Here is a 27,279-nt window from a genome sequence, read left to right as displayed (position 1 = left end):
GTGACCAGGATTAACACGACATCGCCAAAGCGGAAGGTATACCCTGATGAACATCCGAAGATTGTCCACTCATCCTCTATAGTGGCAGCAGGGTGGAGGGAGGTTTAGTCTCGTAGCCGACTCCTAATATAAGTGGTAACCTAATGATCATCCGAAGATTTTGATCTCATCCTCTGTTGCAACAGCAGGATGGAGGAATGGTTAGTTCTGATATCAATCTATCTATGATAAGTGATAACCTTAGACATCCGTAGATGTTCATCACCCAGTGTTGCTAACAGCTGGGTTCCAGAATGGTTAGTCCCGTCAAGACATCCCGTCGAACAGGGACAGGCAGGAAAATTTACACAGAAGGTACAAATAAATCTTCCTCATAACTCTAGGTACAAGTATCCAGGAAAGTGAATACAAGATAATGTCTCTATGTAACAGTACTCATGTATGGTATTCATGTAAGCGTATTCAGATAAATGTACTCATGTGTCATGTAATCCTAGATAAATGTACTCATGTATCATGTAATGCACTGGTATAGACTCATGAATGAACTGACTCTTGTGTGATTCCTTGTAATAGGAATAATGTTTGATATCTTCAAATTATCCCTATGATAATTTACTGAAAGGTAATTGGTTGTTCAAGTAGGTTTATACACTCTTACTACTCAAGGGTGTGGGAAACTAAATGAAAGATGTAAACTATATCGTCAATACATATATAAGAATATAAGTGTATATGCATAGTTTTAGTTCAAGAATGTAAAATGGTTTTGTAAGACATCTAAGGGGTTTTGAACAAATATAAAAGTGACTTGATGTCATTTTGATAATCATTTCAAAAGTAATACATTTGATAACAAAGTATTTTAAAGATAGAAAACCATTTCATGCATCACATTTTGTAGTATGTGAAATTTGTTGAATGAAAACACAGTTATAAAAAACATATAGATAATTTAATAACATGCTGTTTTCTACTTGTATTCCCCCCATTAAAGCATTTAAAATTATTTAAAACATTGATTAGGGGTATGAACTCACCTGTATATAGTGGTTTGGATGAACTGTACTGTGTAGGATTGTTAGGTGTCAAGTGAAGACTTGTACACACACTACGATCCCAATGAACATATAATCACACATATATGCACTCAATTAGTCTTAAATTACTAATTGATAATGTTAAGACATCCTATACATAATAAACACTTTATATAAGTGTTTTAAGCCCTAAGGATTGCATCTAAGCTATTGTGGGACAAGGTACTTGGGTTTAAGGTTCCAAAGGACCCCATATATGAGTTTACTCTCCATATAACATCACACATGGAGTTTACGGTTGTAAACTCTTGAGTTTACGGCCGTAAACTTCCAACTTGGTGGTATTTTGTGTTTTGAAGTTCTAAATGATTCCTAGAATTATTCCAACTTGGTGGTTAAATACTTGGAAGGGTTTAAGGCATAGAAACACTCCTTAGAGGAGTTTACGGCCCCAAGGCCATTTCCTTTGGAGTTTACGGCCGTAAACTCCCTTGGAATGGTGTTTTTGTTGCTTTCAAGTCCCTTACACATGTGCTATAGGTCTTAGACTTTTATCCCAAGCATTTGAAGGCCTTAGGCACACTTTGTTGCCCTTCTTTCATGTTTACAGCCCAAGAGCTTATTAGGGCCGTAATCTCCCAAAAAGATGGCTTTTTGATGTGTTTTAGTCCTTGATTTTAGTGGGAACAATTCCTAGTAATTGTCTAGGGCTTTAGGTGCCTTAAAAGCACCCTTTGATCCAAGTTATTGGAGTTCACGGTCCAAGATCATCTTGGGCCGTGAACACCCATGTTTTTGTGTCTCTTGGTTGTTTTCTTGTCCCTAACACACATATATATGAGTCTAAGGTAGTAGCATAACACAAGGGAAGGTCTAGGCATTGTTTCGGGAGTTTACCACCCAAGAACACCTTGGGGAGTAAACTCCTAAATCTAGTGATTTAGCTATGTAAATCATGTTATAAACACACATTAAGCTTTCTGACACTACTAGAAAGAGGTACTCACAATTTAGGATAAAAAACCCAAAGATCCATGAAAGAGAAAATGGCTTTTCTCTAGTTGGAAATGCGAATAATGAATGAATTTGGTTCATAATTCTATTTATAATCTTGAGATATTTTTGGCAGAAAATATTTTTATTCCAGAAATGATTTCTAATATAACAGAGTGTTGGAATAACAGTGTTGCACTAAACCCTAGTGCATCCACTCTCCTGATATATCCTGAAGTGTAAACCCTGAATTACTCAAACTTACACGAAAAAGTCTGAAAATTAACTGTGACTGCTATAACTTCTATTGAAGTGATATAGTTTGTACAGAATGGAAATTTCGGGTTGTCACAACAACTATACTAGAAAGAGAACATATACAACGATACTAGAACGAGTAACAATACATTACATATACATGAATACGTTAACAAATTGTGATCCACTGTGTCGGAGCATGCCTTCAATGTCATGGCCCGAGTTGTAGCCAGAGTCTCTTGGAGGCAGAGCGTTTGTTTGCGTATAGATCACATGATACCTTTTTACGACCTACATTTGTCGTTGTTACCTAGTCGATAGTATGGTACAATTAATCACATGATACCTTAATATAAATCCGGTTTAAGGTAGTTAGTACAGCAGGAGTTCCTATAATACAACACTACAGTACTACAATAATTTACCCTTTACATATATTTAGTGATTATTTCCCTTAAACATTAATGTACAAACTATATTTTGTTAATGATAGTTACACTTGGGAAATTACACACTTTTACAATAAACGAATATACAAAACAGTTACGCCTTGGTAGAAGGCTACTTTTAATAGAAAATATAGGTTTTTCTGAGAGATTCAAACTTTTACAAACACTTACAAACATTCACATACTTTTATCACCAATGTTTACAAACTCATACTTAAAACCATGTTCAAACGTTTTGATACAAACACCGACACTAAAATACTTATGAACTCACCAGCTTAATGTTGATAAACTCTTTCAAAATAACTTGTATTCTCAGGTCGACAGTAGACAGGTACCGAGGCCAGCTTTTGAGAAGATGGAGCACATCCAAGACTCATCTTATTATTTTGATTTACTTTTTGGTCTGTATAACTATACGGAACACACTTGTATTAAAATTATATATTTAATGCAATGGATGATGTTGTTTGCTTATTTACTGTTATACTGTGTTGTGATACTTTACATGACGTCCTCCGCCCAAGAACGTTTCCGCCGTTCTTGGTTTTGGGGTGTGACAGAATGGTATCAGAGCATTGTTTATAGTGAATTGAGTATATTAACCCATAAAAGATATACTAACTATAAACCCATTCGGGATTAAAAAACTCTGACCAAGAGTCTATACTTTAAATATTAAAATATTTAATTAAGTATACTAGTCTGCATTCATACTAAAATCAGTGTCACAATGACAAGAACAAAAGTATTACGATTGTTAAATATCACAAGTGAGCCCGGGGATGTATGGTCAGTCCTGGGAATGGCATAGCCCGATCAACTATGCTGGTCCGAGGAGTGATTAGCATATGGCCTAGAATGGTTGTGATATGTTAACAAGTCTAAAAACTGACCAACAATACCATAAGGAGAACAATAGATCTTAAATATAAAATACTATAGGGGTATTTTGTGCTACTACAAGCTACTTATACACTAGATTCTTATACCTCTCTTCTCGCGTAGATTGAAATGGCTGGATTCCATCATGGCGACCCGTACTTTCCAAATGAAGGCAATGCTAGGTGGATCGAAGAAGAGCCCGAATATGAGCATCCAATCCCTTTGGATGATCACCTCGCAGAAGGCTTTTCTGATGGATCCGACTATGAGCCTGAAGTCTACAACCTACCGCCAGTAGGTTAAGCCCCAAACAACAACCCCCGACCAACTTTTCCAGGTCCTACACCCTTGTGGGCAACCAACTTAAATCGCTGGAGTGATGAACAGGTCAACCCTTACCTTACTTTGGGGACCGAAGCTTTTACAACCTCAGCGAAGGTGGCTCTGTGGATCGAGCTCTGCTCGTCATTATCCGTAGGATAGCTCATAATGGTGAACAAGGTCGAGCAGCTGTCGACCGATTCATGGAGATCGATGCCAACTCTGGTGTCAACACAGTCCGCATCCGCCTTCTAGAAGAAGAAATGGAACGGACCAAGAGAACCAATGAAACACTACAACCACAACTGGCTACCTCCCAAGCTGAAGTCATGGAACTTCGAGCCCGTCAGAGGGCTCATGAGCGACACCTTCAAGAAGTTGTTCGTCAAGTGGCAGACGTCAGGGTTCGCCCGAGGAATTCCCATCGCCGTTAAAAGATGTCTAGTACATCTTTGTCTTTTAGTTAAGGAATAGCCTTTAGTAACTGTGCTCTAAGTAGGACTTGTCTGTAAAATATTCCTAACTTTCAGTACTCTAACTAGGAATCTAGGAACTATCAAACTTTCCGTATAGTATGATGTAAGACCTACTGTTAGGTCGATTTTCCCTGAAAATATTACATTAGTAATACCGGTATTATTGACAACTACCTAATATGTGGGAAAAATCTATACGCTTGTGTTTTCCTATTAATCTTCCTAGTTGTGATCTCAAAACACTCATTCAACTGTTAGGCTATGGTTAGTTAGTCCATGTGTCACTCTCACCCCACTTATAATTGATTCTTACCATTTTGTTTATCTTTATAAACTTATAGCTGAAAGATGCCTCCTCGCAAATCTCCCAGTAATAACCTTGCACCTCCACCACCTCCTCCTCCTCCGGTCATTGATACTGCAACCCTGAATGCTGCTGTAGCTGCAGCAGTGGCAACTACCATGGCTCAGTATCACTCTACTGATGCTAATAGAGGTGGAACCCCTGTTGACTCTATTCCTGCTGAAATCCCGGTGCGCTCGACAGAGTGCTCCTACTAGGATTTCACCAACTGCATGACGAAGTCCTTTCAGGGAACCGGCGAAGTCATTGCCCTCTCGCAATGGTTCGAGAAGACTGAATCAGTCTTCGAAATTTGTTCATGCCCTGCTGCGAGCAAAGTCAAATATACCGCATGCATCTTTGAAGGAAAAGCCCTGACGTGGTGGAACGGCCACGTTAAAGCGCTAACTCTCGTTGTGGCGAATGACATGGGTTGGGAAACCATGAAGGACCTCATGATTGAGGAATACTGCCCGAGGGGCGAAATCCAGAAATTGGAGCAGGAGCTGTGGAGCCTAACCATGAAAGGCACCAACGTAGTCGCATATACCGCCAGATTCAGCGAACTGGTGGCCCTCTGCCCCAATATGGTTCCCATTGAAGGGAAAAAAGATCGAAAGGTACATATGGGGGCTAGTGCCTCTGTATCAGGGAAATGTCCTATCATCAAACCCTGCTACCTTCGACAGTGCCAAGCGACTGGCACAGTGACTCATAGACCATGGAGTCAAAACCCCTGCAACAACAACAACCCTAGCCATCTCGGAACCCTCCAAACCCACTGACACTAAGCGGAAGTTCTGGGAGAAGAAGAAGAAGAAACAGTGAGCTGGCAAAAAGAAACAAATTGTGGCAGTGCATGCCGCAATAACCCCTGCTGGTACTACTGCTCAGGTGGGGCAGTATGTTGGAAATTTGCCTAAGTGCGGCAAATGCAATTACCACCACAACGACCCCTGCCGTGAAATGCAGTGCTCTAACTGCAACAGGAAAGAACACACAGTCCGCTTCTGTAAATCTCCAGCGAGGCCGATCACCCAAGTCCCCGGCTCTGGCGCGAGCTAGACCTGCTATGGATGTGGCGAGGCGGGCCACTATAAGAGGGACTTCCCCAAAGCAAAGAATGCTGGCGGAGCAGGGAGGGTACTAGCAATAGGCCATGGGGAAGCAGTTGCTGACCCGACGGTGGTGACTGGTACGTTCCTCCTCGATAACTCCTGTGCATGCATTCTGTTCGATAGTGGACCATAAATTTACTCACATGCTTAAACAACAACCACACACATTTAAAGAAAAATTCAAAGTAGAAATGACTAATGGAAAAACTGAAAGCACGAATAGCATATACTTAGGTTGTACCCTAACTCTAGATAACCATTCACTCCCAATCGACCTTATGCCAGTCTCGATTAAAAGCTTCGACGTTATCATCGGGATGGATTGGTTAAGCCTTCATCGCGCCGACATCATGTGCGACGAGAAAGCAGTCCGTCAAAACCTCCCGTCTAACGAAACTCTTATCGTCTATGGCGACAAACCCAGTGCAAGTCTTCGTATTATATCAAGTATTCAAGCACAGAAGTATCTACGTAAAGAATACAATTCATTCCTTGCTCACGTTGTCGATACGAGCCTCGAAACGAAATAAATAAAGAACATTCCAGTAGTGAGCGACTTTCCCAACATCTTCCCAGAAGAGCTAACAGGATTACCTCCGCAACGACAGGTCGAGTTCAGAATCGACTTAGTCCCAGGAGTTACCCCAGTAGCCAAGTCGCTCTACCGATTAGCACCAGCGGGAATGCAGGAACTATCTGGTCAACTTAACGAACTGCTCAGCAAGGGCTTTATAAGACCAAGTTTCTCGCCTTGGGGAGCACCAGTCTTATTCATTAAGAAGAAAGACGGATCATTCCGTATGTGTATTGACTACAAAGAACTCAACAAACTGACGGTCAAGAATCGTTACCCTCTGCCTCGCATAGACGATCTATTTGACCAACTTCAAGGGGCGAACTACTTTTCCAAAATTGATCTAAGATCCGGATATCACCAATTACGAGTGCTGGAGGAGGATGTTCCGAAGACAACCTTCGGAACTCGTTACGGACACTACAAGTTCGTGGTGATGCCATTCGGATTGACCAATGTGCCCGCAGTCTTCATGGATCTAATGAATAGAGTATGCCGACCTTAATTGGATCAGTTTGTCATTGTATTCATTGATGAAATCCTGATCTACTCCCGAAGTAAGGAAGAGCATGGCGATCATCTGCAACAAGTTCTAGGAACTTTACAAACGAAGAAGCTCTATGCGAAGTTCTCTAAATGTGAATTTTGGATCCAAAGAGTGGAATTCTTAGGACACGTGGTAAGTGAAGAGGGAATCCACGTGGACCCATCCAAAATTAAGGCCATTGAGAACTGGTCAGCACCGAATACGCCTACAAAAATTCATCAATTTCTAGGTCTCGCTGGATACTACCGCAAGTTCATACAGAATTTCTCCCGAATTGCGAAACCTCTTACAATGCTGACCCAGAAAGGCGCGACCTTTGACTGGGAAGAGAAACAGGAAAGAGTGTTCCAAACGCTCAAGCGAGCCTTGTGCACTGCACCAATACTATCCCTCCCCGAAGGAATAGAAGACTTCGTAGTCTATTGCGATGCATCGAATCAAGGGCTCGAGTCTATTCTGATGCAGCAAGGTAAGGTCATCGCCTACGCCTCGAGACAGTTGAAGACACACGAAGTTAACTACATGACCCACGATCTTGAGCTAGGAGCAGTTGTGTTTGCTCTGAAAATCTGGAGACATTACTTTTACGGAACGAAAAGCACTATCTTTACTGACCACCAGAGTTTACAACACATATTCGATCAGAAGGAGCTCAACATTAGACAACGATGGTGAGTCGAGCTACTCAGTGACTACGAATGTGAAATTTGTTATCATCCGGGTAAAGCCAACGTAGTAGCAGACGCCCTAAGTCAGAAGGAATATTCTGGTCGAAGCGTCAAGTCGTTGACAATGACTATCCATTCACACTTGTCTAAGCAAATTCAGACGGCCCAGCTTGAAGCCATTAAACCTGAAAACATGACGAGTGAATCCCTTAGAGGAATGGATAAAAATTTAGAAGCCAAGGGTGGCGGAGCCTTATATTTCATGAACCGGATCTGGACACCGAAGCACGGTGGTTTCCGAGACTTGCCCATGACCGAGGCGTACAACACTCGGTATTCTGTCCACCCAGGTTCAGATAAGAGGTATATGGATGTTAAAAAGTTATATTGGTAGCCTAATATGAAAGAATAGATTACTACCTTCGTAAGTAAATGCCTTACTTGTGCAAAGGTTAAGGTCAAGTACCAGAAGCCCTCTGGTTTACTAAAAAAACCAGAGATTCCGGAATGGAAGTGGGAGCGGATCACTATGGATTTCATAACCAAGTTGCCCAAGACAACGGGTGGACTTGATACCATATGGGTCATCTTCGATAGATTGATCAAGTCCGCACACTTCCTGCCTATCAAAGAAACTGACAAGATGGAGAAGCTTACGAGAACATACATTAGGGAAATCGTAGGGCTACATGGTGTACCTATATCCATTATCTCCGATAGAGATAGTAGGTTCACCTCAAGATTCTGGCAATCGCTACAACATTCCCTGGGAACAAGGCTGGATATGAGCACAACCTACCATCCTCAGACCGACGAACAAAGTGAGAGGACCATTCAAACACTAGAAGATATGTTGAGAGCCTGTGTGATTGACTTTGGAAAGGCATGGGATACTCATCTACCCCCTGCCGAATTTTCCTACAATAACAGTTATCACACGAGCATGAAGGCTGTTCCATTTGAAGCCCTCTATGGCCGAAAGTGCAGATCCCCTCTGTGCTGGGCTGAAGTGGGTGATACCCAATTAGCTAGGGGGCAAGTTTCTGATAGTACTCTCACTGTCCCGGAAATCATTCGGGAAACGACAGAGAAGATCGTTCAGATCCGTGAACGATTGAAAGCCTCTAGAGACCGACAAAAGAGCTACGCTGATAAGCGAAGGAAACCTTTGGAATTCCAGGTGGGAGACCGAGTCCTTCTTAAACTCTCACCCTGGAAGGGCTTGATACGCTTTGGTAAGCGTGGAAAGCTTAATCTGAGATATATAGGGCCCTTCGAGATCCTCGCAAGAATCGGCCCTGTAGCTTACAAACTCAATCTACCCGATGAACTTCGTAACGTACATTCTACATTTCATGTATCTAACTTGAAAAAGTGTCTGTCCGACGAGACTCTGGTAATCCCACTCGACGAGATCGAGATCAACGAGAGCCTCAACTTCGTGGAAGAACCAGTAGAGGTCATGGACCGTGAGGTCAAGTAGATGAAGCAAATCCGTATCCCGATTGTAAAGGTTCGATGGAACGCCAAGCGAGGACCGGAATTCACTTGGGAGCATGAAGATCAGATGAAACTGAAATATCCTCACCTTTTTACTTAGTTATTTGTAACTACTTATTTGCTTCAATTCTAATTTTGGGACGAAATTCCTTCTAAGGAGTGGATGACGTGACAACCCGAAATTTCCATTCTGTACGAACATTATCAAGTCAATAGAAGCTAGACCAGTTGCAGTGAATTTCAGAATTTTCCAAATAAGTTTGAGTATTTCAGGGTTTACATTTAAGGAGATATCAGGAGAGTGGATACACATGGGTTTGTGCAACTCGGGTATTTCAAAACTTTATGATATTAGAGTTCATTTCTGGAATAATAATATTTTCTACCAAAAATCCCAGGACTATATATAGAGTTCTTAACAAAATTATTTCATTAGTTACATTTCCAACTAGAGAAAAGCCATTTTCTCTCTCACGGATCTTCGGGTTTTCATCCCAAATCGTGAGTACCTCTCTCTAGTTGTATTATATGGCTTATAATGTGTTTAATAACATAGATTACATAGCAAAACTGCAAGATTCGAGAGTTTACCACCCAAGAACATCTTAAGGCTTAAATGATGCCTAGTCCCTTTCCACTTGTTAAGTAACGACCTTAGGCTTGTATGTAGGTGTATTTAAGACTAGAAATCATCCAAGAACACCAAGTTTTAGGTGTTCACGGCCCAAGAACTTCTTGGACCATGAACTCCAAACTCAAAGGCCAAAGATTGCCTTAATCACTCCTAAAGCCTTGGACAATAGCCTCTAATTATTCCTAGTTAATTTGGTGACCTTAAAACATCAAAAACCCCTCCCAAAGAGAGATTACGGCTCTAATCTTCAATTTTTATGGTTCTTGGGTGGTGAACATCAACGAAGGGTACCAATGTGTGCCTAAGGCCTCATTAGCCTTAGATAATTATCTAGAAACTATCATACATGAGCTTGGGACTTGAAAGCATAAAAACACCCATTCCATATGAGTTTACGGCAGTAAACTCAAAAGGAATTGTCGTTGGGGCCGTAAACTCGTCAAAGGAGTGTATTAGTGCCCTAAACCCTTCCAAGAATTAATCATCCAAGTAGGAATGCTTTTAGGGATCATTTAGAACTTCAAAACACAAAATGACACCAAGCTTAGGGTCTTTTGGAACCCTAAACCCCTTTAGCCTTGTCCCACAACAGCTTAGATGCAACCCTTAGGACTTATAACACTTATACAAAGTGTTATCATGTTCTAGAGTGTCCTGACTTAATTTATTAGTTATGATTTGGATAATTAGTTATATATATGTTCATTATATGATAACTAGGCTCGTGAGTGTGTACAAGTCTCCGTTTGCCACCTAGCACAGTATCCGACACTTCAATCCAATCCACTCACCACATGTGAGTTCATACCCCTTAACTAAACTTTGAAATACTTTAAAATGTTTTAAATGCTTTAATGGGGGGGGGGAATACAAGTTGAATACTTTTAGTTATTACATCAATCACATGTGATTAATAACTACAAAACCAATGATTTTATTACTGTTCAAACTGTTTATCAAACTGTTTTACTTCGAACTGCTTTACAAACTCTTTTAGTTATCAAATACTTTTTCTTAAACTTTGTTATACTTATTATAAATTGCATGCCTGTATATGTATAGTTATATAAGCAATGTTTAAAAGGCTTAGGAAGGCCGTACGCCCTATTTCCTTTTCCTCGATTTGGATGTGGTCTGGTGGGATATCGGGTAGCCGTCTGAAGGTCGTTTTAATATTAATTATATATCATGTGTACATATATAGTCATAAAAGTTCTTCCATATTCATGCGTACTAGTTACTTCATTAGTGTGTTACCATATGGGTAGCACGGGTTCATACTTATACAATTGCTAGATCAATGAGATGTTAAATGAGTCAGTTCATTCATGAGTTAATACTTATTACTATGAGAACTTATACTTTACACTACTATGAGAACATATACATTACATTACTAGAAGAACATATACAACTATACTAGAAAGAGAACGTATACAACGATACTAGAACGAGTAACAATACATTACATATACATGAATACGTTAACAAATTGTGAACCACTGTATCGGAGCATGCCTTCAATGTCATGGCCCAAGTTGTAGCCAGAGTCTCTTGGAGGGAGAGCGTGAGTTTGCGTAAAGATCTATACTAGATTGACTATCCTACACCTTGCTGCTAGTTACAGCCAAACCTGCAGGTTTGCGGGTGCCAAACATGATATCTTTTTACGACCTACCTAGTCGATAGTATAGTACAATTAATCACATGATACCTTAATATAAATCTAGTTTAAGGTAGTTAGTATAGCAGTAGTTCCTATAATACAACACCACAGTACTAAAATAATTTACCCTTTACATATATTTAGTGATTATTTCACTTAAACATTAATGTACAAACTATATTTTGTTAATGATAGTTACACTTGGGAAATTACACACTTTTACAATAAACGAACATACAAAACAGTTACGCCTTGGTAGAAGGCTACTTTTAATAGAAATACAGGTTTTTCTGAGAGATTCAAACTTTTACAAACACTTACAAACATTCACATACTTTTATCACCAATGTTTACAAACTCATACTTAAAACCATGTTCAAACGTTTTGATACAAACACCGACACTAAAATACTTATGAACTCACCAGCTTAATGCTGATAAACTCTTTCAAAATAACTTGTATTCTCAGGTCGACAGTAGACAGGTACCGAGGCCAACTTTTGAGAAGATGGAGTGCATCCAAGACTCATCTTATTATTTTGATTTACTTTTTGGTGTCTATAACTGTACGGAACACACTTGTATTAAGATTATATATTTAATGCAATGGATGATGTTGTTTGCTTATTTACTGTTATACTATGTTGTGATACTTTACATGACGTCCTCCGACCCAGAACGTTTCCGCCGTTCTTGGTTTTGGGGTGTGACAAGAATCCATTACAACCAAGTGAGGAATTCCATAATGTTTACAGCATTAAAGCTTCTCATCTCCGATATGACGACGACATAATATTAATTCATTTTATCTTGTGAACCTTGTCGATATGATTTTGATAGTATGTTTACTACCACATCCATCCCATTGTTTAGAACGCCCTGCAATTATGATGTGATATTCCTTTTTTTTTAGAAAACTGAAATAACCAAGCCAGAAGCTGGCTAGGCACAAAACTACGTATGAAGGAGTTAGAGCTCTACACAGAAGAGCTAATTAACCAAGCATTTCACTCAGTTTTATATTTACTACACCTGCTACTAATCTAATTAAAAGCTACTTCATCCTTACGTGATCAAACATAACATCAACAATTCCCTTTTTTCCCTTAAAGAAAGCCTTGTTTCTAACTTTCCTAATATCCGGTGGTTTTGAGTACATCACGAATCTAATCCGGATAATCACACATAGTTTAAAGAGTCAACTTTATCTATGATATGAAGCATTGTAGCTAGAGCTAACACCGATGGTTGATAACCCCCAGATCTTGAATCTTGACTTCAAAGAAAATAAACAAAAACATGATGAATGGAATAAACAACTTTGTGATCTGATATGGATTTTGAATGTTATTTGGTCAAACTTAAAGAAATATTTTACTTAGACCAATGAATTACCATAGACCAGGGACTCGATTTTCAGAGGAAAAAGAAATGACATAAAAAACTAAATATATACATCTGGAACTCGATTTAAGCCTCAAACAGTTCTACAAGAACTACATTTACACATCTAGAATGCGATTCTCAAATGAAAAGGAAATGGAAACCTTACATGCAGAAGCTGGAGGACGCAGAAGCATGAATGGAGAAGTTATCAGAGGTAGAGGGGAAGCCGACGATGGAGGCGGTGCAAATTAGAGGGTGGCGACGACGATGGAGGGAAGGACGCAGAAGTCTCGACAATAGGAAAGTTGCACCTAGTTCCAAAATTAACAAAATTCCAAACGTAAATCAACCCAAAATCAGGAAAAATGAAGAGTTAAATGATGCTTCTCGATCAATTGAACCCTAATTGTTATAGAATCTGAAGATCTAGGGTTAAATGCGTGTTGAAGGATTGAAGGGGAATTGTGAATTCATACCAGCAACCTTCACTCTCGATTCAGTATAGGGAATAAACCATACAAGAGCTATCAAAAAACCCTTGGAGTGAAATTAAAGAAACCGTGAAGATTTTAGTGGATAGACGAACAACGATTTTAGTGAAGAGATGAAAAGATGGGGAAGGGAAGAAATCGATTTCTAACTGAAAAGAAAAATCTAATTGAATAGATAAACCTATTAAGGTAGCGGCCAGGGAGGTGAGACGGGACGCAATCACAGGTGTGGTGGAAGAGTCACATTCGTAGTCATCAGTGCGATGGAGGAGTCGCACACCCAATTGAGAGTGAAACAATTCTGTTATAAGTATTAGCTTATCGTTGGTCGATTTGTAATCAGGAAGGCCTCACGTCGCCGGAGGAGACGTGACCAAAGGCGAAGCAAGGTGAATCGTCCATTGTTTCAGAGCTAAGAGAGATGTGAGAGTGTTTTCGTTCTTGAAAAAAGCCCTAGCTAAAATGGTCACAATGATTTTGTGGAATTTAGTATTTGGTGATGTTTTGGGATTTTGTTGTGCGAGAAAAGAGGAGTGGTTACGATATTAGGGTTTTTTAGGTATTGATCAGTCAAGAGAGGGAAGAACGATGGAAATAATGCAGAGGATGAATGAGATGTTTGATGATACTGATAAGAAGGAGATCGAGTAGAGATTGATGACACCGAAGATGAAGATGAGGGACCTAGGGCTTTTTCTTGCTAAGTAGAAGTGGCGGGGGGATAAATTTTTGGGATTCAATAGGCGGGGATAATTTTCGTCGATTTCATTTCCCGCCTAAAACGCGTATTTCACTTAAAAATTATAAAGTGACACACTTACATGACGCACATATTATGAAAGGCACCCTCCGCATTTCTTTTTTTTTTCGTTTCTGACACTAATTTTAGGGCGCACACAAATGCGTGCCCTCTATCCTTCAAATTTTGCAAAATTGACAATATCTTTTAGGGCACTTACAAATGCGCGTCGTCTATCAGCGAGTGTCATTGTTTGTGCGTCATTAAAGGGCTGTTTTCTTGTAGTAGTTGTGGCCTCTCACCGTGGATCACCAGCTCTCCCTCACCTGGGGTCCTGATCCACACTAGTTGTTGTGCGCAATCTATCACCGCCCCATTAGGACTCAACCAATCCAAATCCACCAAGTAGCGCTCCTCGAATAACCTCAGAACACAATCTCTGAACACTGCTGACGCCCGCACCGATCGATCATCGGCAATATCTACCTCTAAAGGGCAATCCAACATGCCTAAAGACTCAGTGAACTTCTTGCTAAGCGCAAGAGAAACAAATGAACGGGTGGCACCAGATTCAAACAACACCTAAACAGGGATACCGCTCACATGGAACGATCCTAACGCATATACATAGAGCACATATCTGTAACATAACATCTTATAAATAAAATAGAGGGAAAGAATCATACCCGTCACCACATCGGGTGCGGCGTGTGCCTCCTCAATAGTCAGCTGAAATGCCCGAATCCTCACCACTGGAGCCTCTTGATGGGTTTTGAGCATTCTAACACTTCCTAAGTGTAGATGCAACCCTAATAACCTTGGATCTATGTTTGTCTAATTATCATGCAAAGTTGAATTCCAAGGTTATATTCCTATCTAGCATACATGGGGAACAATTTTAACTTGAATCATAGATAGAATAACTTACCTTGTTGTTGCTTGTGTTCCTTGAAACCTTGTGAGCCTAGCACCCCAAGTGTGATGCCTCAAATGCTTCACACAACACCAAATGCTCTTGGAAAGACTCTTGAGATAACACACACTTCTCAAAATCGGCCAAGCCCTCTAGTTTCTTAGTGTTCAACTTGTGTTGCACTTGTGTAGCCAATTTTGTGGAGAATGGGACTCTTATATAGTGTTGACAAATCTAGGGTTACACCATGTAAACCCTAATGTGTCATGACTCTTCATTTCCATGACCCATGGGTTTGTAACTCCCATGGAGCATCCATGGAGCATCCTATGGGTAGAACCCAACTTGATAATCCATGGAGCCTCTTAGCCCACTATATAAGATATAGATGATTTACATAATCAACCCATATATTTAATTAGTTATCCTTTGATCACTTAATTATATCCAAATTAATTCTTGATCAAACTAATCAAATAATATTATTAATATATTAGAACTTATAATATATTAATAATCTCCAAGTGTTATTTCTCTCATTTAGTCTATCCAATTGCATGGTGCCATGCAACCCAAATGGACCATGCCGGGTCGGGTCAAGTACAAGCCCGAAATAGTTATGGACTTAGACACCTTATCCAACAATCTCCCACTTGGATAAGTCTAATAACTATATCTCTAGTACTTCAGGAACCGACCGGAAATCGTAGCTCTTTCAAGGTCTCTCGGAACTGAGAAGATGATGATACGCCATTTAAGATAAGTGATCATATAATCCTATGTTCTAGATATCAGCCGGACAAATACATGGAACATGTCTTGCTTATTGTCCAACATTTGTTTCCCGATTTCCGATTTGTTTGACATAAAACTTAATTGAACACATCAACTTAGTTCTGACCGGGCCCGGTACATGGGTCAAAACGAAATCATCGAGAGGTTTAGATATCAGCTTCTAATCCAAGAAGGAACAGATAAACTTCGACTCATATGTTTGTTCTACCACTCATTGAATTACACACAAAAGTACGTTTTATAACATCGAGTTACCAATGCGGTTTCGTACAGTCAATGCATAACCAACTTGTAAGTAACAAATCATATCTCTAGGTTTGAAGACTTATATGATATTACCGTCTCACGATCACTCGAGATAAAATTCCATGAAGTGATTCCAGTGAGCGTGGGTTGAGTCCAATGCTCAGAACTTATGAGCACTCATGATTGTTGTAGCCTTGTCCAAGACCTCTACAACCAAACATGACAGTCTTGATTCATATCTACTTCCAACATATGACCGACTGTGGAGATTTGAATAATATGTTATACCAAATAAAATTATTCTGGAAGTCAAAACATGCAAAAGAAATATAGTAAACGATTGACAAGAGATAGCAACACTTTACTCATAAATAAAACACCTTTTATTCATCATCAAATGTCAATTACACTTTACAAATTTCCGGGTTATCTAACTACTAAAACTTATATCATCCTTCAGCCCTATGCTCTGAGCATGCTGAAGATGCTTAACCCTACTCAGTCCCTTCGTGAGGGGATCTGCTGGGTTCTCATCCGATGATACCCTCTTTGCCACGAGGAGTCCTTCTTCGATCCGATGTCTGATGAAATGGTATTTTCTGTCGATGTGTCTGGATCTACCGTGATCCCTTGGTTCCTTGGCTAAGGCAACAGCACTTTCACTATCACAGAAAATTTCCATTGGCTCTTTAATGGCTGGTACAACCGCAAGGTCTCCAATGAAGTTCTTCAGCCATATCGCCTCCTTTGCTGCTTCACTAGCTGCAATATACTCTGATTCACAAGTAGAATCTGCCACTGTCTCTTGCTTGGAACTCTTCCAAGAAATTGCTCCTCCGTTTAGGGTAAAGACCCAGCCCGACTGAGAGCGGAAATTATCCCTATCAGTCTGGAAGCTAGCATCACTATACCCTACAACTCTCAAGTCATCACTCCCACCGAGGGTAAGGACCCAGTCCTTAGTCCTCCGTAGGTACTTGAGGATATTCTTCACCGCAGTCCAGTGTGCCTTGCCAGGGTTCGCCTGATACCTGCTAACCATGCTCAAGGCAAAAGCTACATCGGATCGAGTACACGTCATAGCATACATGATCGATCCTACAGCCGAAGCGTAAGGTGTTCGACTCATTTCTGCTATCTCAGCCTCAGTGCTAGGGCTTTGTGTCTTACTCAATCTGGTGTTACTCTGGATGGGTAACTCTCCTTTCTTGGAATCCTGCATGCTGAATCTCTTCAGCACCTTATCCAAGTAGGTACTCTGACTAAGTCCAATTAGTCTTTTACTCCGATCTCTCAAGATTCTTATCCCTAGAATATAGGCAGCTTCACCAAGGTCCTTCATAGCGAAACACTTCCCAAGCCAGGACTTTACTTCCTGCAGGGTTGGAATGTCGTTTCCTATGAGTAGTATGTCATCCACATACAATACCAAAAAGCTAACTATACTCCCACTAGCCTTGACATACACACAAGATTCATCTTCACTCCTAGAAAAGCCAAATTCCTTGACCTTTTCATCAAAGCAAAGATTCCATCTGCGAGGTGCTTGCTTCAATCCATAAATGGATTTCTCAAGCTTACACACTCTATTAGGGTACTCGTTGCTGACAAAACCCTCTGGCTGACTCATGTAATCATCTTCAGCCAACTTTCCATTAAGGAAAGCGGTTTTGACATCCATCTGCCATATTTCATAGTCATGAAATGCAGCTATGGCTAACAGAACCCGAATAGACTTAATCTTGGCTACCGGAGAAAAGGTCTCATCATAATCCACTCCAGGAATTTGAGAGAAGCCCTTTGCAACCAGTCTAGCCTTATAAGTGTGTACTTTACCATCCATGTCGGTCTTCTTCTTGAAGACCCATTTGCACCCTACTGTCTTACGACCTGGTACATTTTCAACCAAGTTCCAAACTTGATTGTCATACATGGATTGTATCTCGCTATCCATAGCCTCTTTCCATTTAGCAGACTCGGGGCCTGCCATGGCTTCCTCGTAGCTGTTAGGGTCATCTTGACTTACTAGTGTTTCATCACTAATAAGTGTCTCACCTTCTGCAGTAATATGGAATCCATAGTAATGCTCAGGTGCACTCCTAACTCTCGTGGAACGTCTCAGAGGTACAGATTTGTCAATTGTCTCAACAGGAGTTTCCTTCTCAAGTTGAGGGCTAGAGTTTGAAGTTCCTTCACCGCTTGATTCTTGAATTTCTTCAAGATCAATTTGCCTCCCACTGTCTCCTTGGCTTATAAATTCTCTTTCTCGAAAGACTCCTCTTCTTGCTACAAAGACCACATTGTCCCTGCAAGTGACAACAAATGTGAATACCACACCCGGTATCAAGGACCCAAGAATTAGAATGGGGTGAGTTATTAGAAATGATAGTGTAAATACCTGCATGGTTGGGTTTAACTTTCCCATCCTTCACATCTTGCTGGTATTTTGGGCAGTTCCGCTTCCAATGAGCTTTTTCATGGCAATAGAAGCATTCAGCCTCTTTTGGGTCAAAGAAGGAGTAATGAAACCTTTCTTGGTTCCACTTGAAGAAGAGCCATCAAGGGTCCGAGCCTTGGTACCCTTCGAAGATCTCTTTCTCTTCCTCCATCGATTCTTCCCAATTGCCAAAACCGGAGTAGAGTTTTGAGTAGGAGCGATAGCAACCGACTTCCCCTTAAGACATGATTCTGCGGTCTTGAGAAGTCCCTGAAGTTTGTTGAGGGTGACTTCTTCCTTGTTCATGTGATATGTCATGCGGAATTGATCATAGCACGATGGTAAGGAATGCAAAATAATATCTATTGCAAGATCCTCCGGGAAGTTCACATTAAGCTTCAGCAAACGATCCAAATACCTTTGCATTTTCTGCATGTGGCTCGTGACGGATTCCCCGTCCTTCATCATGGTTGTTATCATGGAGCAGATGATTTCATACCTCTCTTGTCTTGCACTTTGATGGTATCTTTCCATCAAATCTTGGTGCATTTCATAAGGGTAGAAATCCTCATAAGACTTTTGGAGTTCCGCTGTCATCGTGGCCATCATGATGCAAGCCACTTTCGTAGCATCCCTTTCATGTGCCCGAAAGTCAGCGATCTCCTGAGGATTTGCAGTGGTCTCATCAATCTCCTTAAGCTCCTTGTCAAGGACATATTCTTTGTCCTCGTAGCGGGTAATCATTCTGATGTTTCTGATCCACTCATTGAAGTTGGATCCATCAAAGGTGACTTTCCCACACAAGTTCATAAGGGTAAAGGAGCCATTAGGATTAGAGCCAGAAGCATTGTTGAATGACATCTGAAGGAAAGAGGACAAGATTAGTTTAGATATAAGAGAGTCCTTAATAAAACACCCAAATGTAGTATTAAGGCTAGGATCCAATCACAATATAATATAAATTAGAAGAGGTATGCCGTAATCTAAGCTATATCATATTTGAAAGGTAGGTGAATGACGATTCACCAATTTCCACCACGAAAACCGCAATATTTTAGTATTAGGTTTTTGAATGGTTCTTAGAAATTCCTAGATTCTTTGAGATTCAATGAACTTTTCAAAGGCATGTTTCAATCTCGAGTGTGCCCTCCAAGTTTTGTGACTAGGATACCGAGGATCACAAAACGAGGTGTGAAGTAACCATGCAAATCACTTGGTACCCTTAAAGTTTATCACTCAATCGATGTGCCGGTTAACCACACACGCTCCATCGATACTATAATAAACCCTAAGTCACCCTTCACCTACCTTGTTAAGTCCAAGTTAGTGTGCCGGTTAACCACACACGCTCCACCAACGACTTAATCAAAGTGTAAAGTGTAATTTCATGGAATAGCACCTTATTCACATTTTTCCTAAAGTAACTAAGATTGGGAATTTAATAAAACATTTAGTTACTTTATAATATTCATCATACATTGAATGAGAATTAATAAGTCCTTGTCTTACCCGTTCGGCTAACGACCCTCCACCGATCAAGCAAGCGGTGGGTGAGAGTGGACACCCATTAAGTCACCATTTTATAGGCAACAACCTTATACCCACCTTATAGACCGGCTTCATGAATGAGGCGTACTAGCGGTAAGACGACTTTGTTCTTATACATATATATATATATATATATATATATATATATATATATATATATATATATATATAATTATTAAATCATAATAATATAAGTATAAGGGTTGAATTTTAACTTTTAAAATTCTAGGGGTTGGAACTAAAGTTTTAACTTAACTTTACTTATTCCAAAACTTGAGGGCAAGTTTTGTAAACTTTCAAAACTTTTCATTTCTTGTAACTTATGAGTTTAATAGAGTAATAAAATGAGGTCTTTTCATTTTTCCTAACTCTTGTGTTCTTTTAATGGTTTTTAACCCAAGAGACTTTTGGTTTTCCATAACTTGAGGACAAGTTATGGACTCTATTAAAACACATTATGATCATGAATTAATCTACCACATAGGTTACAAATAATTCCTATGATCATCTAAACATCATAAGAACAAGAATATGAATATGAACACTTTCAAGAATCAAAATCACATTTAATCTTTGTAATTTTGATAACTAGTTGTTGTAAATGAGTTAGAAAAGACATTACACCTTCTAAAACAAGTTTTCAAGTACCAAAACATTTTAGGGTAATGATTCTAATCCATTTCCAGCAACTTAAGTTGAAATTCTGCACTCTGTCGACCCTACTCGCCGAGTGCATAAACCTACTCGCCGAGTAGGTTGAAGATACACATGAACTCGACGAGTCCTCCCCATGGACTCGCCGAGTCCATCAGTCAGACAACAAGATTTTCGACTTTCTTCAACTTTTAAGCACAAATAACAAACAAACAAGCCTAGGCTCTGATACCACTGATGGGTTTTGAGCATTCTAACACTTCCTAAGTGTACATGCAACCCTAATAACCTTGGATCTATGTTTGTCTAATTATCATGCAAAGTTGAATTCCAAGGTTATATTCCAATCTAGCATACATGGGGAACAATTTTAACTTGAATCATAGATAGAATAACTTACCTTGTTGTTGCTTGTGTTCCTTGAAACCTTGTGAGCCTAGCACCCCAAGTGTGATGTCTCAAATGCTTCACACAACACCAAATGCTCTTGGAAAGACTCTTGAGATAACACACACTTCTCAAAATCGGCCAAGCCCTCTAGTTTCTTAGTGTTCAACTTGTGTTGCACTTGTGTAGCCAATTTTGTGGAGAATGGGACTCTTATATAGTGTTGACACATCTAGGGTTACACCATGTAAACCCTAATGTGTCATGACTCTTCATTTCCATGACCCATGGGTTTGTAACTCCCATGGAGCATCCATGGAGCATCCTATGGGTAGAACCCAACTTGATAATCCATGGAGCCTCTTAGCCTACTATATAAGATATAGATGATTTACATAATCAACCCATATATTTAATTAGTTATCCTTTGATCACTTAATTAATTCCAAATTAATTCTTGATCAAACTAATCAAATAATATTATTAATATATTAGAACTTATAATATATTAATAATCTCCAAGTGTTATTTCTCTCATTTAGTCTATCCAATTTGCATGGTGCCATGCAACCCAAATGGACCATGCCGGGTCGGGTCAAGTACAAGCCCGAAATAGTTATGGACTTAGACACCTTATCCAACACCTCTTCCTTGCCCTGCCGACCATTAGTGATCCGCAGGGTTGCTAGAGCTGGCACCTTCACTGGCGTTGCTGCTGTCAACTGGGGGCAATTGGCCTTCTTGTGGTCCCTCTGGTTGCACTGGAAACATAGCAACTCAAACATCTGCATCACGGGTGCAGGGGCGGTACAATCCCTGCTGAAGTGCCCTGACTTGCTGCACTTATAGCAGCCTGATGACCCCAGCATGCACGCTCCCTCGTGCGTCTTGCCGCATTTCCTGCAGCGGCCCCGCCCCTATTGGCCTTTCGGCCTCGCATCTGGTCCTTTGGGCTTCTTCCTCGAAGCCCCTATAACATTCCCTTCTTCCGCCTTCCTCTTCTGGATGTGCTCTAGATCTTACTCCCTCTCCCTCGCCCTGGAAATCATAGAGTCTAAGGTGGGGCAAGCTGAAAAACTGACATGCTCCCGAATATCAGCTTGGAGCATGTCATGGTCACGGGTCCTCCTCATATCCTCATCACCCGCATACTGGGGCACCAACAATGCTCTCTCCCGGAACTTGGCGGTGATCTCTGCCACAGTCTCTGTTGTCTGCCTCATATCTAAGAACTCTCTGGCCTGCTGCTGAAGCTCGACAGCTGGCGCAAACTCTGCCCTGAACTTGGTCACGAAGTCCGACCAGGTCATAGCCTCGACAACCGAGGCTCCCAACGAGTCATCAACAGACTCCCACCAATCCCTAGCTCGATCTCGTAAACACCCTGCTGCAAACCTCACCTTCGACCCCTCAGGGCAGAAGCTAGTCAACTGTGCAGACTCAATGTCTGCAATCCATAGCCTGGCAGCTATGGGGTCCTTCGCCCCGTGGAAATTCGGCGCACCACTTCCCCTGAATTCCTTAAAGGACAATGTGTGGGATCCCAACTGGGCAGATGCCATGTCGCTCCTGAATGCCCTGAGGCGATCCTCCATCAACTCGACTATCCCTTCCTTGATCGACCCGAAGATAATGGGGGTCGACTCAAGGATGCCCATGGTGATCTCTGACGCGATGAACTCACGTAGCCCCTCATCTATTGGCTCGGAACCTGATCCTGAACCCGATCCCTCTCCTGAACTACCAACTGTTGGCCTCGAGCGCAGTACCACCATTCCGAAATACATAAATAACAACCGTTAGCAATACTGATACTTCTTGAGGGATCAGATCTTCTACAAGTTCCCTAGTCTTATCTTGGCCTTCCTCGGTTCGGGTATGGATCCTCTGCTTCAAGTAGTACGATCCCATACTACCTTCCACATCTATCCATACCTTCTTCAAGGACTGCCTCGACTCCACCAGATCCCTTTCACTACTGCTGACCCTCTGTTATTCGCATTCTAGGCTTGCTTAGGGTAAATCTCTAACTCCACCCAAACCAGTCCTCACCTGCTGAAGGCCTCCTTGTAATGCCAGTTAGCCATTACCTGAATATCATCACATGCGATGAGGCTCAGATAATCCTTCGAGTAACATACTTGTCCCCACAACGGTTAGACTCAAACAAGAGTTGCGCAATAGGAACAAATCCAACACTCTGAGATTATTCAACCCTGATCACATGTAATGTGACGTATTCACCTAATGGTTAACTCCCGTCACTCAGAGTCCCACAAAGCACAGAGCAAGCAGCATTCGGACGCAGGAAAACTACTCAAGCAAGTCTGTCCTCATAATGAGAAGCTAAACTAGCTTAGAATTCTAAGCTCATACTACCAGACATAACCTAAATAGGCTATCCTACTACTGTCTACTCAATACTAGCATGCAATTCTCATAAACTGAAGCACATAAAGTAGGCACATAAGGCATCATTTCTAGATCCTTAGTCCTATTCCAGCATGATGTTCTACTGAATCTGATAAACATAATATAACATTGTATGGGTACTTTGGGGAATACTTACTTGAGCTCGGCCGGTCGTGCACATCACACACTTGTTCTTTCTCAAAAACTCTTCTGTTTTACTCTTTAGAAAACCGCTTTCTTATAAAATCTTTTAATCCATCGGTTTGAGTCCAGACGCCCCTGAAGGTGTGTCCGAATCCCTCAAACCAGGGCTCTGATACCAACTTGTAACGACCCATTTTTTACGTCCAAAAATTTCATTTTTCAATTAATAATCGGTAAAATCATTTGCAAATAAACATTGTCTGATCAAACCATTTCATAACATATACTATGTTTGAAAACCAAAACATGTGATCAATCAAAATGTTAGAGTATGAATCCCAGAACAATCCCATGAATGCGGAAAAACAGTATGTGTGTATGATGTGCTGCTACCGCGCCAGCTCCTCCCCCTTCGACGAAGAGGTACCTGAAACCAAAACTGTAAACTATAAGCACGAAGCTTAGTGAGTTCCCCCACTATACCACATTCCATATAACCACATAACATACTTATATTGTAAGGCATATATGGGTGCCCGACCTACGCCTTCGGTCCTCTTCGACCAAATATCAACTAGCATATATGGGTGCTGGTCTCCCCTTCGGTCCTCTCGACCGGATACTGACTAGCATATCTGGGTGCTGGTCACCCCTTCGGTCCTCTCTACCGGATACTGACTACCATATCTGGGTGTTGGTCTCCCCCTTCGGTCCTCTCGACCGGATGCTTGGGACTATTTCACCCCTACTACTTGCACATAACACATATCACATAATCTATCTAGCATGGCTGGGCATGACCGCCTCTTCGGCCCTATCGACCGGTAATCTGGGGACTATCTCCCCTACTGTCACTACCACATAAACATAACACGGGTAGTAGCAACCCTAGATGAATATCACAGAGACAATCATCTAACATACAACTCCTACTGGTTAGCCAACATTGTGGCCATAGACCCACCGCTACTGGAAGGTAACTCCCCTCGAAGTAACTGCTGATTTGAGCGGGAACTGACTGTCTACTGCTGCTGCTGCTGTTCCGGGGGTCCTCCCACTATAGCTCCCACAAAACGTTCAATCAAACAATGCTAGCCGTATATAGGGTAAAATGACCATTTTACCCTTGACCAGTTCAAAGTCCAAGTCAAAGTGAACTTCCAATTGACCCGACTCGCCGAGTTGGCTTGCCAACTCTTCGAGTCCCTACCCATTCGATTGTCCTTAATCCCGTCTCTACTTGTCGAGTTATGCATTGACTCTACGAGTTCTCCTTCTAACTGATGTCAAAAGTCCTTCATCCTACTCGTTGAGTTGTATGAACAACTCGTCGAGTTCATCTTCATCCGACGAACACTCCATGCTTCGACTCGCCGAGTTGTATGAACAACTCGCCGAGTCTATTCTTGATGTAGGAAGATTGCCTTGGACTTCCGACTCACTGAGTCCACCCATGACTCACAACTCCACCCAGCAAACATGAAAAAGGGGAAAAATCGGGGACTCGCGACTCGACTCGCCGAGTCCGATGAACGACTCGCCGAGTCTTTCACATGTAATTACTATATACCGATTTTGCTTGAATCCATCTCATGTCATACATAGATCTGGGCTCTTAGGGTAGGTTTTACACGTAAAGTTTCCAACTTTAAGTGTACACATGAAGAGGATAGGGATTTAAGGCTTAATAAAGGCTAAAATGGTAGATCTAGGTCATTCAAGCAATTTACTTCCGTAAAGGCCATGGATTTGAGCTTCTGGAGCTCAAACATGCCTAGCTCTGGAGGTTAATCAACTCATTATAAACCCCAATCCCTAATCAATCGTGGAAATGGCTCAAGAAGGACTTTAATGGTGCCGTAAGGGACTTTAAGCATAAAAAAACAGAAGGAAACCGACTTATACCTCAATGAATCTCTGAAATGACACCAAGATATTGGGCCTCCTTCTTCTCCTCTTGATCTACTCTCCTTCTTCTCTCAAAATCTTCAAGAAATCACACCAAAACACTTCAATCTCACAAGAAGAGGGGTTAGGTCGATATAAGGAGCTCTGAGGGTGAAGGAGTCAGGCTTGGGGCGCATAATGTTGCTTTAAATAGGGTGCAAACCCTTGAAATTAGAGATTCATCCAGATAGCGGGGACTCGTCGAGTCCAGAATATGGACTCACCGATTCGCCAACTTAAGCATGCTCAATATCCCGGCTCTACTCGGCGAGCCAAGCCTACAACTCGTCGAGTCCAAGGCTAAGAATGTAAATTACTTAGATAGGTCCTACGTACCAGGAACCAGGTGCTACACCTCATTTCTTTCCATACCCCTTTCCTTTAACTGGGTCTCAACATTCTTGGCTGGTCTAACGGGTGCCTTCAACGTGCTTGCCATTTTGAATGTTGGGCCAAAGTCTGACGGCAATCCGTTAGCAAATTTTTCTATCTTAGCGAGCTCAGTCGGCACCAGGTATTGAAATAACTTCATCTTCTCGATAAACGCAGTAGCATAGTCGTCAATGCTTATTTTACCTTTCTTCAAGTTTTGGAACTCATTGTTTAGATCGATCATATCTATCTCGGAGCAGTACTACATCTTCAACTACTCCAGGAATGCTTCCCAAGACATCTTCAAATCTTCTCCTCGTGGCATCGTATCCGCCAACAATTTTCACCAACTCAAGACTCCGGTCTTCAGTTGTCGAACCGCAAAGACGGTTTTCTCCTTATCACTATAGTTGTAGCTTTCAAATACTATCTCAATTTCTGGGACCTAGTCCATGATCTCCACAAGATTTGGGTTTTTGGAAAGACTTGGTGGTTTGGCACCTAAGAAGTTCTTATACATACGTCCATCTCAGTCGATTTCCCTCTCCGGGTCATTCCTTCTCACCACCGGGGGTTCCATTTGACTGACAGTGCGGCTATTATTCCCTTCTTCGAAGTCTCCGTCATTCAGTTCTGGTTGTTCAACAGGCATTGAAGGTTCATTTCTGTTATTCTTCAAGAGTTGTCTCATTTCTTCCCTCTGTTCAGCCATCATAGCCCGAATCATGGCTTGAACTCCAGTCATTGTGACTTGCTCGGGTGTAGCTTCTACGATTGGCACTTGCTCAATCCCTTGGGGTTGAGGCTGCTGATTACTGTTTCCATTTGCGTTTCTAGCTCAACTTCGAGTTCTTTCCATATCGATTTATACAAGAAATTAGGTGAATTTAGGTCTTTATTTATGATAGACGTTTAAATTCCCCTTATCACTTTGAAATGTTACATGCTAGTTCTAATATCATAATCAAACGCTTAGAATCCTAAACACATAAGGTTTCCAGATCCAGTCGGCAACAGACCATAGATCCAAACAATAATAGCACATAAGGAAAGCATAAAGCATTTAGAACATAAAAGCATTTTAGGCATCATTCCTAAAATAAACTAGTGCTCGTGTCTAAAATATGGAAGACACTCATCTCACGATCATCTCTTAGGATTCTAAGTTTAAGTCTAGAAATTCTACAAATTCCTAGTTCGCTTAAACTAATGCTCTTATACCAACTGTGACATCCCAATTTTTATGGCCAGAAAAGACCGATTTCGTTTATGTTTTTTAATAAAGATAAGAGTAACTTATTAACATAAGTATTACATAATTTGTTCCCAAAACAAA

General features: G+C 41.1%; 1 pseudogene; it reads right to left on the bottom strand.

Moving 5' to 3' along the window:
* The window catches only part of LOC111907777 (kinesin-like protein KIN-4A), a 30,998-nt pseudogene extending 4,310 nt beyond the window's left edge, over positions 1–26,688 (bottom strand).
* Positions 26,689–27,279: the final 591 nt, after the last annotated feature.

Source organism: Lactuca sativa, chromosome 5, assembly GCF_002870075.4.
Source record: "Lactuca sativa cultivar Salinas chromosome 5, Lsat_Salinas_v11, whole genome shotgun sequence".
Lineage (NCBI taxonomy): Eukaryota > Viridiplantae > Streptophyta > Magnoliopsida > Asterales > Asteraceae > Lactuca > Lactuca sativa.
This window is presented reverse-complemented; position numbering and strand designations above follow the sequence as displayed.